This window comes from Oncorhynchus nerka, linkage group LG1, assembly GCF_034236695.1.
Source record: "Oncorhynchus nerka isolate Pitt River linkage group LG1, Oner_Uvic_2.0, whole genome shotgun sequence".
In the NCBI taxonomy this organism is placed as follows: domain Eukaryota; kingdom Metazoa; phylum Chordata; class Actinopteri; order Salmoniformes; family Salmonidae; genus Oncorhynchus; species Oncorhynchus nerka.
This window is the reverse complement of record NC_088396.1, coordinates 44,425,973-44,439,181: the sequence shown is the minus strand read 5'-3', so window position 1 is coordinate 44,439,181 and position 13,209 is coordinate 44,425,973.

Below are 13,209 nucleotides of genomic sequence, written 5' to 3'. Positions count from 1 at the left end.
ACTAGACAACATGGTAGAAACAAGACAACATGGTAGAGACAAGACAACATGGTAGAGACTAGACAACATGGGAGTGACAACGTGGTAGAGATTAGACAACATGGTAGAGACAAGACAACATGGTAGAAACTAGACAACATGGTAGAAACTAGACAACATGGTAGAGACCAGACAACATGGTATAAACTAGACAACATGGTAAAAGACAAGACAACATGGTAGAACCTAGACAACATGACCGAAATTAGACATCATGGGAGAGACAACATGGTACAGACTAGACACCATGGGAGAGACTAGACAACATGTTAGAGACTAGGAAACATGGTAGAGACTAGGCAACATGGGAGAGACAACATGGTAGAGACTAGGCAACATGGGAGAGACTAGACAACATGGTAGAGACTAGGCAACATGGTAGAGACTAGGCAACATGGGAGAGACAACATGGTAGAGACTAGGAAACATGGTAGAGACTAGACAACATGGGAGAGACTAAACAACATGGTAGAGACAACATGGGAGAAACTAGGCAACATGGTAGAGACTAGAGAACATGGTAGAGACAACATGGTAGGGACTGGACAACATGGTAGAGACTAGACAACATGGTAGAGACTAGACAACATGGGAGAGACTAGACAACATGGGAGAGACTAGACAACATGGGAGAGACTAGACAACATGGTAGAAACAAGACAACATGGTACAGACTAGACAACATGGTAGAAACAAGACAACACGGTAGAGACTAGACAACATGGTAGAAACTAGACAACATGGGAGAGACTAGACAACATGGTAGAAACAAGACAACATGGTAGAGACAAGACAACATGGTAGAGACTAGACAACATGGGAGTGACAACGTGGTAGAGACTAGACAACATGGTAGAGACAAGACAACATGGTAGAAACTAGACAACATGGTAGAAACTAGACAACATGGTAGAGACCAGACAACATGGTATAAACTAGACAACATGGTAAAAGACAAGACAACATGGTAGAACCTAGACAACATGACCGAAATTAGACATCATGGGAGAGACAACATGGTACAGACTAGACACCATGGGAGAGACTAGACAACATGTTAGAGACTAGGAAACATGGTAGAGACTAGGCAACATGGGAGAGACAACATGGTAGAGACTAGGCAACATGGGAGAGACTAGACAACATGGTAGAGACTAGGCAACATGGTAGAGACTAGGCAACATGGGAGAGACAACATGGTAGAGACTAGGAAACATGGTAGAGACTAGACAACATGGGAGAGACTAAACAACATGGTAGAGACAACATGGGAGAAACTAGGCAACATGGTAGAGACTAGAGAACATGGTAGAGACAACATGGTAGGGACTGGACAACATGGTAGAGACTAGACAACATGGTAGAGACTAGACAACATGGGAGAGACTAGACAACATGGGAGAGACAAGGCAACATGGTAGAGACTAGACAACATGGGAGAGACTAGACAACACGGGACAGACCAGACAACATGGGAGAAACTAGACAACATGGTAGAGACTAGACAACATGGGAGAGACTAGGCAACATGGTAGAGACTAGACAATATGGGAGAGACAGCATGGGAGAGACTAGACAACATGGGAGAGACTAGACAACATGGTAGAGACTAGACAACATGGGAGAGACTAGGCAACATGGTAGAGACTAGACAACATGGGAGAGACTAGACAGCATGATAGAGACTAGACAACATGGGAGAGACTAGACAGCATGATAGAGATTAGACAACATGGTAGAGACTAGACAACATGGGAGAGACTAGGCAACATGGTAGAGACTAGACAACATGGGAGAGATTAGACAACATGGTAGAGACTAGACAACATGGTAGAGACTAGACAACATGGGAAAGACTAGGTAACATGGGAGAGACTAGACAACATGGAAGAGACTAGACAACATGGTAGAGACTAGACAACATGGGAGAGACTAGACAACATGGGAGAGACAACATGGTAGAGACGAGACAACATGGAAGAGACTAGACAACATGGGAGAGACTAGACAACATGGGAGAATCTAGACAACATGGGAGAGACTAGGCAACATGGTAGAGACTAGACAACATGGAAGAGACTTGACAACATGGGAGAGACTAGACAACATGGGAGAGTCTAGACAACATGGAAGAGACTAGACAACATTGGAGAGACAACATGGGAGAGTCTAGACAACATGGGAGAGACTAGGCAACATGGTAGAGACTAGACAACATGGTAGAGACTAGACAACATGGAAGAGACTAGACAACATGGAAGAGACTAGACAACATGGGAGAGACTAGACAACATCGGAGAGTCTAGACAACATGGGAGAGACTAGGCAACATGGTAGAGACTAGACAACATAGAGACTAGACAACATAGGAGAGATTAGACAACATGGGAGAGACTAGACAACATGGTAGAGATTAGACAGCATGGGACAGACAACATGGGAGAGATTAGACAACATGGAAGAGACTAGACAACATGGAAGAGACTAGACAACATGGGAGAGACTAGACAACATCGGAGAGTCTAGACAACATGGGAGAGACTAGGCAACATGGTAGAGACTAGACAACATGGTAGAGACTAGACAACATAGGAGAGATTAGACAACATGGGAGAGACTAGACAACATGGTAGAGATTAGACAGCATGGGACAGACAACATGGGAGAGATTAGACAACATGGTAGAGACTAGATAACATGGGAGAGACTAGACAACATGGGAGAGATTAGACAGCATGGGAGAGACTAGACATCATGGGAGAGATTAGACAGCATGGGAGAGACTAGACAGCATGGGAGAGATTACACAGCATGGGAGAGACAACATGGGAGAGACTAGACAACATGGTAGAGACTAGACAGCATGGGAGAGATTAGACAACATGGTAGAGACAACATGGGAGAGACAGCATGGGAGAGACAACATGGGAGAGATTAGACAACATGGTAGAGACTAGACAACATGGGAGAGCCTAGACAACATGGGAGAGATTAGACAGCATGGAAGAGACAACATGGGAGAGATTAGACAACATGGGAGAGACAACATGGGAGAGACTAGACAGCATGGTAGAGACTAGACAACATGGGAGAGACTAGACAACATGGTAGAGATTAGACATCATGGTAGAGACAACATGGTAGAGATTAGACAGCATGGGAGAGATTAGCCAGCATGGGAGAGATTAGACAGCATGGCAGAGACAACATGGGAGAGATTAGACAACATGGGAGAGACTAGACAACATGGTAGAGACAACATGGGAGAGATTAGACAGCATGGGAGAGACTAGACAGCATGGGAGAGATTAGACAGCATGGGAGAGATTAGACAGCATGGGAGAGACAACATGGGAGAGACTAGACAGCATGGGAGAGATTAGACAACATGGTAGAGACTAGACAACATGGGAGAGACTAGACAACATGGTAGAGATTAGACAACATGGTAGAGACTAGACAACATGGGAGAGATTAGACAGCATGGGAGAGATTAGACAACATGGGAGAGACTAGACAGCATGGGAGAGACTAGACAGCATGGGAGAGATTAGACAACATGGGAGAGACTAGACAACATGGGAGAGACTAGACAGCATGGGAGAGATTAGACAACATGGGAGAGATTAGACAACATGGGAGAGACTAGACAACATGGTAGAGACTAGACAGCATGGGAGAGATTAGACAGCATGGGAGAGACAACATGGGAGAGACTAGACAGCATGGGAGAGATTAGACAACATGGTAGAGACTAGACAACATGGTAGAGATTAGACAACATGGGAGAGACTAGACAACATGGTAGAGATTAGACAACATGGGAGAGACTAGACAACATGGTAGAGATTAGACAACATGGGAGAGACTAGACAACATGGTAGAGATTAGATACATGGTAGAGATTAGACAACATGGTAGAGACTAGACAACATGGTAGAGACTAGACAACATGGGAAAGACTAGGTAACATGGGAGAGACTAGACAACATGGAAGAGACTAGACAACATGGTAGAGACTAGACAACATGGGAGAGACTAGACAACATGGGAGAGACAACATGGTAGAGACTAGACAACATGGAAGAGACTAGACAACATGGGAGAGACTAGACAACATGGGAGAATCTAGACAACATGGGAGAGACTAGGCAACATGGTAGAGACTAGACAACATGGAAGAGACTTGACAACATGGGAGAGACTAGACAACATGGGAGAGTCTAGACAACATGGAAGAGACTAGACAACATTGGAGAGACTAGACAACATGGGAGAGTCTAGACAACATGGGAGAGACTAGGCAACATGGTAGAGACTAGACAACATGGTAGAGACTAGACAACATGGAAGAGACTAGACAACATGGAAGAGACTAGACAACATGGGAGAGACTAGACAACATCGGAGAGTCTAGACAACATGGGAGAGACTAGGCAACATGGTAGAGACTAGACAACATGGTAGAGACTAGACAACATAGGAGAGATTAGACAACATGGGAGAGACTAGACAACATGGTAGAGATTAGACAGCATGGGACAGACAACATGGGAGAGATTAGACAACATGGTAGAGACTAGATAACATGGGAGAGACTAGACAACATGGGAGAGATTAGACAGCATGGGAGAGACTAGACATCATGGGAGAGATTAGACAGCATGGGAGAGACTAGACAGCATGGGAGAGATTACACAGCATGGGAGAGACAACATGGGAGAGACTAGACAACATGGTAGAGACTAGACAGCATGGGAGAGATTAGACAACATGGTAGAGACAACATGGGAGAGACAGCATGGGAGAGACAACATGGGAGAGATTAGACAACATGGTAGAGACTAGACAACATGGGAGAGCCTAGACAACATGGGAGAGATTAGACAGCATGGAAGAGACAACATGGGAGAGATTAGACAACATGGGAGAGACAACATGGGAGAGACTAGACAGCATGGTAGAGACTAGACAACATGGGAGAGACTAGACAACATGGTAGAGATTAGACATCATGGTAGAGACAACATGGTAGAGATTAGACAGCATGGGAGAGATTAGCCAGCATGGGAGAGATTAGACAGCATGGCAGAGACAACATGGGAGAGATTAGACAACATGGGAGAGACTAGACAACATGGTAGAGACAACATGGGAGAGATTAGACAGCATGGGAGAGACTAGACAGCATGGGAGAGATTAGACAGCATGGGAGAGATTAGACAGCATGGGAGAGACAACATGGGAGAGACTAGACAGCATGGGAGAGATTAGACAACATGGTAGAGACTAGACAACATGGGAGAGACTAGACAACATGGTAGAGATTAGACAACATGGTAGAGACTAGACAACATGGGAGAGATTAGACAGCATGGGAGAGATTAGACAACATGGGAGAGACTAGACAGCATGGGAGAGACTAGACAGCATGGGAGAGATTAGACAACATGGGAGAGACTAGACAACATGGGAGAGACTAGACAGCATGGGAGAGATTAGACAACATGGGAGAGATTAGACAACATGGGAGAGACTAGACAACATGGTAGAGACTAGACAGCATGGGAGAGATTAGACAGCATGGGAGAGACAACATGGGAGAGACTAGACAGCATGGGAGAGATTAGACAACATGGTAGAGACTAGACAACATGGTAGAGATTAGACAACATGGGAGAGACTAGACAACATGGTAGAGATTAGACAACATGGGAGAGACTAGACAACATGGTAGAGATTAGACAACATGGGAGAGACTAGACAACATGGTAGAGATTAGATACATGGTAGAGATTAGACAACATGGGAGACTAGACTAGATTAGACAACATGGTAGAGATTAGACAACATGGTAGAGATTAGACAACATGGTAGAGATTAGACAACATGGTAGAGACTAGACAACATGGTAGAGATTAGACAACATGGGAGAGACTAGGAAACATGGTAGAGACTAGGCAACATGGGAGAGACAACATGGTAGAGACTAGGCAACATGGGAGAGACTAGACAACATGGTAGAGACTAGGCAACATGGTAGAGACTAGGCAACATGGGAGAGACAACATGGTAGAGACTAGGAAACATGGTAGAGACTAGACAACATGGGAGAGACTAAACAACATGGTAGAGACAACATGGGAGAAACTAGGCAACATGGTAGAGACTAGAGAACATGGTAGAGACAACATGGTAGGGACTGGACAACATGGTAGAGACTAGACAACATGGTAGAGACTAGACAACATGGGAGAGACTAGACAACATGGGAGAGACAAGGCAACATGGTAGAGACTAGACAACATGGGAGAGACTAGACAACACGGGACAGACCAGACAACATGGGAGAAACTAGACAACATGGTAGAGACTAGACAACATGGGAGAGACTAGGCAACATGGTAGAGACTAGACAATATGGGAGAGACAGCATGGGAGAGACTAGACAACATGGGAGAGACTAGACAACATGGTAGAGACTAGACAACATGGGAGAGACTAGGCAACATGGTAGAGACTAGACAACATGGGAGAGACTAGACAGCATGATAGAGACTAGACAACATGGGAGAGACTAGACAGCATGATAGAGATTAGACAACATGGTAGAGACTAGACAACATGGGAGAGACTAGGCAACATGGTAGAGACTAGACAACATGGGAGAGATTAGACAACATGGTAGAGACTAGACAACATGGTAGAGACTACACAACATGGGAGAGACAACATGGGAGAGACTAGACAACATGGTAGAGACTAGACAACATGGGAAAGACTAGGTAACATGGGAGAGACTAGACAACATGGAAGAGACTAGACAACATGGTAGAGACTAGACAACATGGGAGAGACTAGACAACATGGGAGAGACAACATGGTAGAGACTAGACAACATGGAAGAGACTAGACAACATGGGAGAGACTAGACAACATGGGAGAATCTAGACAACATGGGAGAGACTAGGCAACATGGTAGAGACTAGACAACATGGAAGAGACTTGACAACATGGGAGAGACTAGACAACATGGGAGAGTCTAGACAACATGGAAGAGACTAGACAACATTGGAGAGACTAGACAACATGGAAGAGTCTAGACAACATGGGAGAGACTAGGCAACATGGTAGAGACTAGACAACATGGTAGAGACTAGACAACATGGAAGAGACTAGACAACATGGAAGAGACTAGACAACATGGGAGAGACTAGACAACATCGGAGAGTCTAGACAACATGGGAGAGACTAGGCAACATGGTAGAGACTAGACAACATGGTAGAGACTAGACAACATAGGAGAGATTAGACAACATGGGAGAGACTAGACAACATGGTAGAGATTAGACAGCATGGGACAGACAACATGGGAGAGATTAGACAACATGGTAGAGACTAGATAACATGGGAGAGACTAGACAACATGGGAGAGATTAGACAGCATGGGAGAGACTAGACATCATGGGAGAGATTAGACAGCATGGGAGAGACTAGACAGCATGGGAGAGATTACACAGCATGGGAGAGACAACATGGGAGAGACTAGACAACATGGTAGAGACTAGACAGCATGGGAGAGATTAGACAACATGGTAGAGACAACATGGGAGAGACAGCATGGGAGAGACAACATGGGAGAGATTAGACAACATGGTAGAGACTAGACAACATGGGAGAGCCTAGACAACATGTGAGAGATTAGACAGCATGGAAGAGACAACATGGGAGAGATTAGACAACATGGGAGAGACAACATGGGAGAGACTAGACAGCATGGTAGAGACTAGACAACATGGGAGAGACTAGACAACATGGTAGAGATTAGACATCATGGTAGAGACAACATGGTAGAGATTAGACAGCATGGGAGAGATTAGCCAGCATGGGAGAGATTAGACAGCATGGCAGAGACAACATGGGAGAGATTAGACAACATGGGAGAGACTAGACAACATGGTAGAGACAACATGGGAGAGATTAGACAGCATGGGAGAGACTAGACAGCATGGGAGAGATTAGACAGCATGGGAGAGATTAGACAGCATGGGAGAGACAACATGGGAGAGACTAGACAGCATGGGAGAGATTAGACAACATGGTAGAGACTAGACAACATGGGAGAGACTAGACAACATGGTAGAGATTAGACAACATGGTAGAGACTAGACAACATGGGAGAGATTAGACAGCATGGGAGAGATTAGACAACATGGGAGAGACTAGACAGCATGGGAGAGACTAGACAGCATGGGAGAGATTAGACAACATGGGAGAGACTAGACAACATGGGAGAGACTAGACAGCATGGGAGAGATTAGACAACATGGGAGAGATTAGACAACATGGGAGAGACTAGACAACATGGGAGAGACTAGACAGCATGGGAGATATTAGACAGCATGGGAGAGACAACATGGGAGAGACTAGACAGCATGGGAGAGATTAGACAACATGGTAGAGACTAGACAACATGGTAGAGATTAGACAACATGGGAGAGACTAGACAACATGGTAGAGATTAGACAACATGGGAGAGACTAGACAACATGGTAGAGATTAGACAACATGGGAGAGACTAGACAACATGGTAGAGATTAGATACATGGTAGAGATTAGACAACATGGGAGAGACTAGACAACATGGTAGAGATTAGACAACATGGTAGAGATTAGACAACATGGTAGAGATTAGACAACATGGTAGAGACTAGACAACATGGTAGAGATTAGACAACATGGTAGAGACTACACAACATGGGAGAGACAACATGGGAGAGACTAGACAACATGGTAGAGACTAGACAACATGGGAAAGACTAGGTAACATGGGAGAGACTAGACAACATGGAAGAGACTAGACAACATGGTAGAGACTAGACAACATGGGAGAGACTAGACAACATGGGAGAGACAACATGGTAGAGACTAGACAACATGGAAGAGACTAGACAACATGGGAGAGACTAGACAACATGGGAGAATCTAGACAACATGGGAGAGACTAGGCAACATGGTAGAGACTAGACAACATGGAAGAGACTTGACAACATGGGAGAGACTAGACAACATGGGAGAGTCTAGACAACATGGAAGAGACTAGACAACATTGGAGAGACTAGACAACATGGGAGAGTCTAGACAACATGGGAGAGACTAGGCAACATGGTAGAGACTAGACAACATGGTAGAGACTAGACAACATGGAAGAGACTAGACAACATGGAAGAGACTAGACAACATGGGAGAGACTAGACAACATCGGAGAGTCTAGACAACATGGGAGAGACTAGGCAACATGGTAGAGACTAGACAACATGGTAGAGACTAGACAACATAGGAGAGATTAGACAACATGGGAGAGACTAGACAACATGGTAGAGATTAGACAGCATGGGACAGACAACATGGGAGAGATTAGACAACATGGTAGAGACTAGATAACATGGGAGAGACTAGACAACATGGGAGAGATTAGACAGCATGGGAGAGACTAGACAGCATGGGAGAGATTACCCAGCATGGGAGAGACAACATGGGAGAGACTAGACAACATGGTAGAGACTAGACAGCATGGGAGAGATTAGACAACATGGTAGAGACAACATGGGAGAGACAGCATGGGAGAGACAACATGGGAGAGATTAGACAACATGGTAGAGACTAGACAACATGGGAGAGCCTAGACAACATGGGAGAGATTAGACAGCATGGAAGAGACAACATGGGAGAGATTAGACAACATGGGAGAGACAACATGGGAGAGACTAGACAGCATGGTAGAGACTAGACAACATGGGAGAGACTAGACAACATGGTAGAGATTAGACATCATGGTAGAGACAACATGGTAGAGATTAGACAGCATGGGAGAGATTAGCCAGCATGGGAGAGATTAGACAGCATGGCAGAGACAACATGGGAGAGATTAGACAACATGGGAGAGACTAGACAACATGGTAGAGACAACATGGGAGAGATTAGACAGCATGGGAGAGACTAGACAGCATGGGAGAGATTAGACAGCATGGGAGAGATTAGACAGCATGGGAGAGACAACATGGGAGAGACTAGACAGCATGGGAGAGATTAGACAACATGGTAGAGACTAGACAACATGGGAGAGACTAGACAACATGGTAGAGATTAGACAACATGGTAGAGACTAGACAACATGGGAGAGATTAGACAGCATGGGAGAGATTAGACAACATGGGAGAGACTAGACAGCATGGGAGAGACTAGACAGCATGGGAGAGATTAGACAACATGGGAGAGACTAGACAACATGGGAGAGACTAGACAGCATGGGAGAGATTAGACAACATGGGAGAGATTAGACAACATGGGAGAGACTAGACAACATGGGAGAGACTAGACAGCATGGGAGAGATTAGACAGCATGGGAGAGACAACATGGGAGAGACTAGACAGCATGGGAGAGATTAGACAACATGGTAGAGACTAGACAACATGGTAGAGATTAGACAACATGGGAGAGACTAGACAACATGGTAGAGATTAGACAACATGGGAGAGACTAGACAACATGGTAGAGATTAGACAACATGGGAGAGACTAGACAACATGGTAGAGATTAGATACATGGTAGAGATTAGACAACATGGGAGAGACTAGACAACATGGTAGAGATTAGACAACATGGTAGAGATTAGACAACATGGTAGAGATTAGACAACATGGTAGAGACTAGACAACATGGTAGAGATTAGACAACATGGTAGAGACTAGACAACATGGTAGAGATTAGACAACATGGGAGAGACTAGACAACATGGTAGAGATTAGACAACATGGTAGAGATTAGACAACATGGGAGAGACTAGACAACATGAGAGAGACTAGACAACATGGGAGAGATTAGACAACATGGTAGAGATTAGACAACATGGGAGAGACTAGACAACATGGGAGAGATTAGACAACATGGGAGAGACTAGACAACATGGGAGAGACTAGACAACATGGGAGAGATTAGACAACATGGGAGAGACTAGACAACATGGTAGAGATTAGACAACATGGTAGAGATTAGACAACATGGGAGAGACTAGACAAAATGGTAGAGATTAGACAACATGGGAGAGACTAGACAACATGGTAGAGATTAGACAACATGGGAGAGACTAGACAACATGGTAGAGTCTAGACAGCATGGGAGAGATTAGACAACATGGTAGAGACTAGACAACATGGGAGAGACTAGACAACATGGTAGAGATTAGACAACATGGGAGAGACAACATGGTAGAGATTAGACAACATGGTAGAGATTAGACAACATGGGAGAGACTAGACAACATGGTAGAGATTAGACAACATGGGAGAGACAACATGGTAGAGATTAGACAACATGGGAGAGACTAGACAACATGGTAGAGACTAGACAGCATGGGAGAGATTAGACAACATGGTAGAGACTAGACAACATGGGAGAGACTAGACAACATGGTAGAGATTAGACAACATGGTAGAGATTAGACAACATGGGAGAGACTAGACAACATGGTAGAGATTAGACAACATGGGAGAGACTAGACAACATGGTAGAGACTAGACAGCATGGGAGAGATTAGACAACATGGTAGAGACTAGACAACATGGGAGAGACTAGACAACATGGTAGAGATTAGACAACATGGTAGAGATTAGACAACATGGGAGAGATTAGACAGCATGGGAGAGATTAGACAACATGGGAGAGATTAGACAGCATGGGAGAGACTAGACTTTATATTAGAGAACATGGTAAAGATACAGATTAAGTGTGTTTCTGAGTCAGCAGTGTTGCAGGTACCACCGTTGGATAACATTAGCAATGACCATCCCAAAACAACAGTGTTCAACTTTTTAATTTCAACTAGGCCTATCAGTTTCATTTCAAACACCATCGACCTTAAAGTGCTATTCCTTTTCATTACATCCAAGTCAAACCTTTCAGAGTAACAAGCCCAGACTAGTTCATAGCTTATTGGAAATGGGAAAGTCACACTATGTAATTTATCTAGCGTGTGTGAATTACATTGTGGTTGTAAAACAGCTATTTCTTATCTTTTCTCAGGTGGCTCTGACATTTATTCAAAGGACTCCTCGTCATAAGAGAGGGAGGTACAACTTATTATCCGGTTCAAGAGCTCTTTCACCCCCAGGTGAGAAACTGGATGATTGGCTCTGTCAGCCAGCAATGAATTGATTGGCGTTCATGTGGACACTGACATAAATCATGAAACGCCATTTTGGGAGAGGCGTGGGCCTGTTCAAACAGTCAATTTAATCAACACTGCAAATATGCCTAGACCTGACAATGTACTTTACATAAGGGAATCTGAAATGTGGTTTCTTCTTCAAAGAGGAGTACTGTCATATAATATTTCATGAATTTCTGTCTCTTTGTGAACAAAGATGTGCAATAATGTCGAAGGAAGATAGAGAGGCATACATGTAAAGAACTGTTATGATCCTCATGCATCATCATTGAGTACTGGTCTGCAATAAGTATGTGTCAATGTCTAGTGGCAAAAGTCATTTTCTTTTCACTAAAGGTTTGTCGTGTTTAAAATGCATTGAATGGATCCATTGCTGGATGGAATCCCTGAGCTGACAAGGTAAAAAATATGTTGTTCTGCCCCTGAGCAAAGCAGTTAACCCACTGATCCCTGGGAGCCGATGACGTGGATGTCATTAAAGGCAGCCCCACTCACCTCTCTGATTCAGAGGGTTAAATGCAGAAGAAACATTGCAGTTGAATGCATTCAGTTGTACAACTGACTAGATATCCCCCTTTCCCTTCCCTTCCCCTTGAATCCAGAAAAAAGTTTCTTAATCTCAAGTCACATGACAGGAGCTTCAGTGAGTCATTTCTTGTTGACGTGGACTGGATTAACGTGTTATTGTGAAAAGCTATATGTCAACCCCCTGTAGCTTTTGCAATCAAGGTCATTGGTATATGGAGAAATTGTCCATTTTGTGGTTCCAACGGCTCAGTGGCTGAGAACATGGTGTTGACAACCTCGAGGTGGTGTGTTTGATTCCCTCATGGGAATCATTCCCTCATACTGAATACATATGTCCCTGTGAACTGTGTAGCTGCTTTGAATAAAATATTTAATCAAATAAATCCTACAGTATCTATGGTCCTACACACATGTG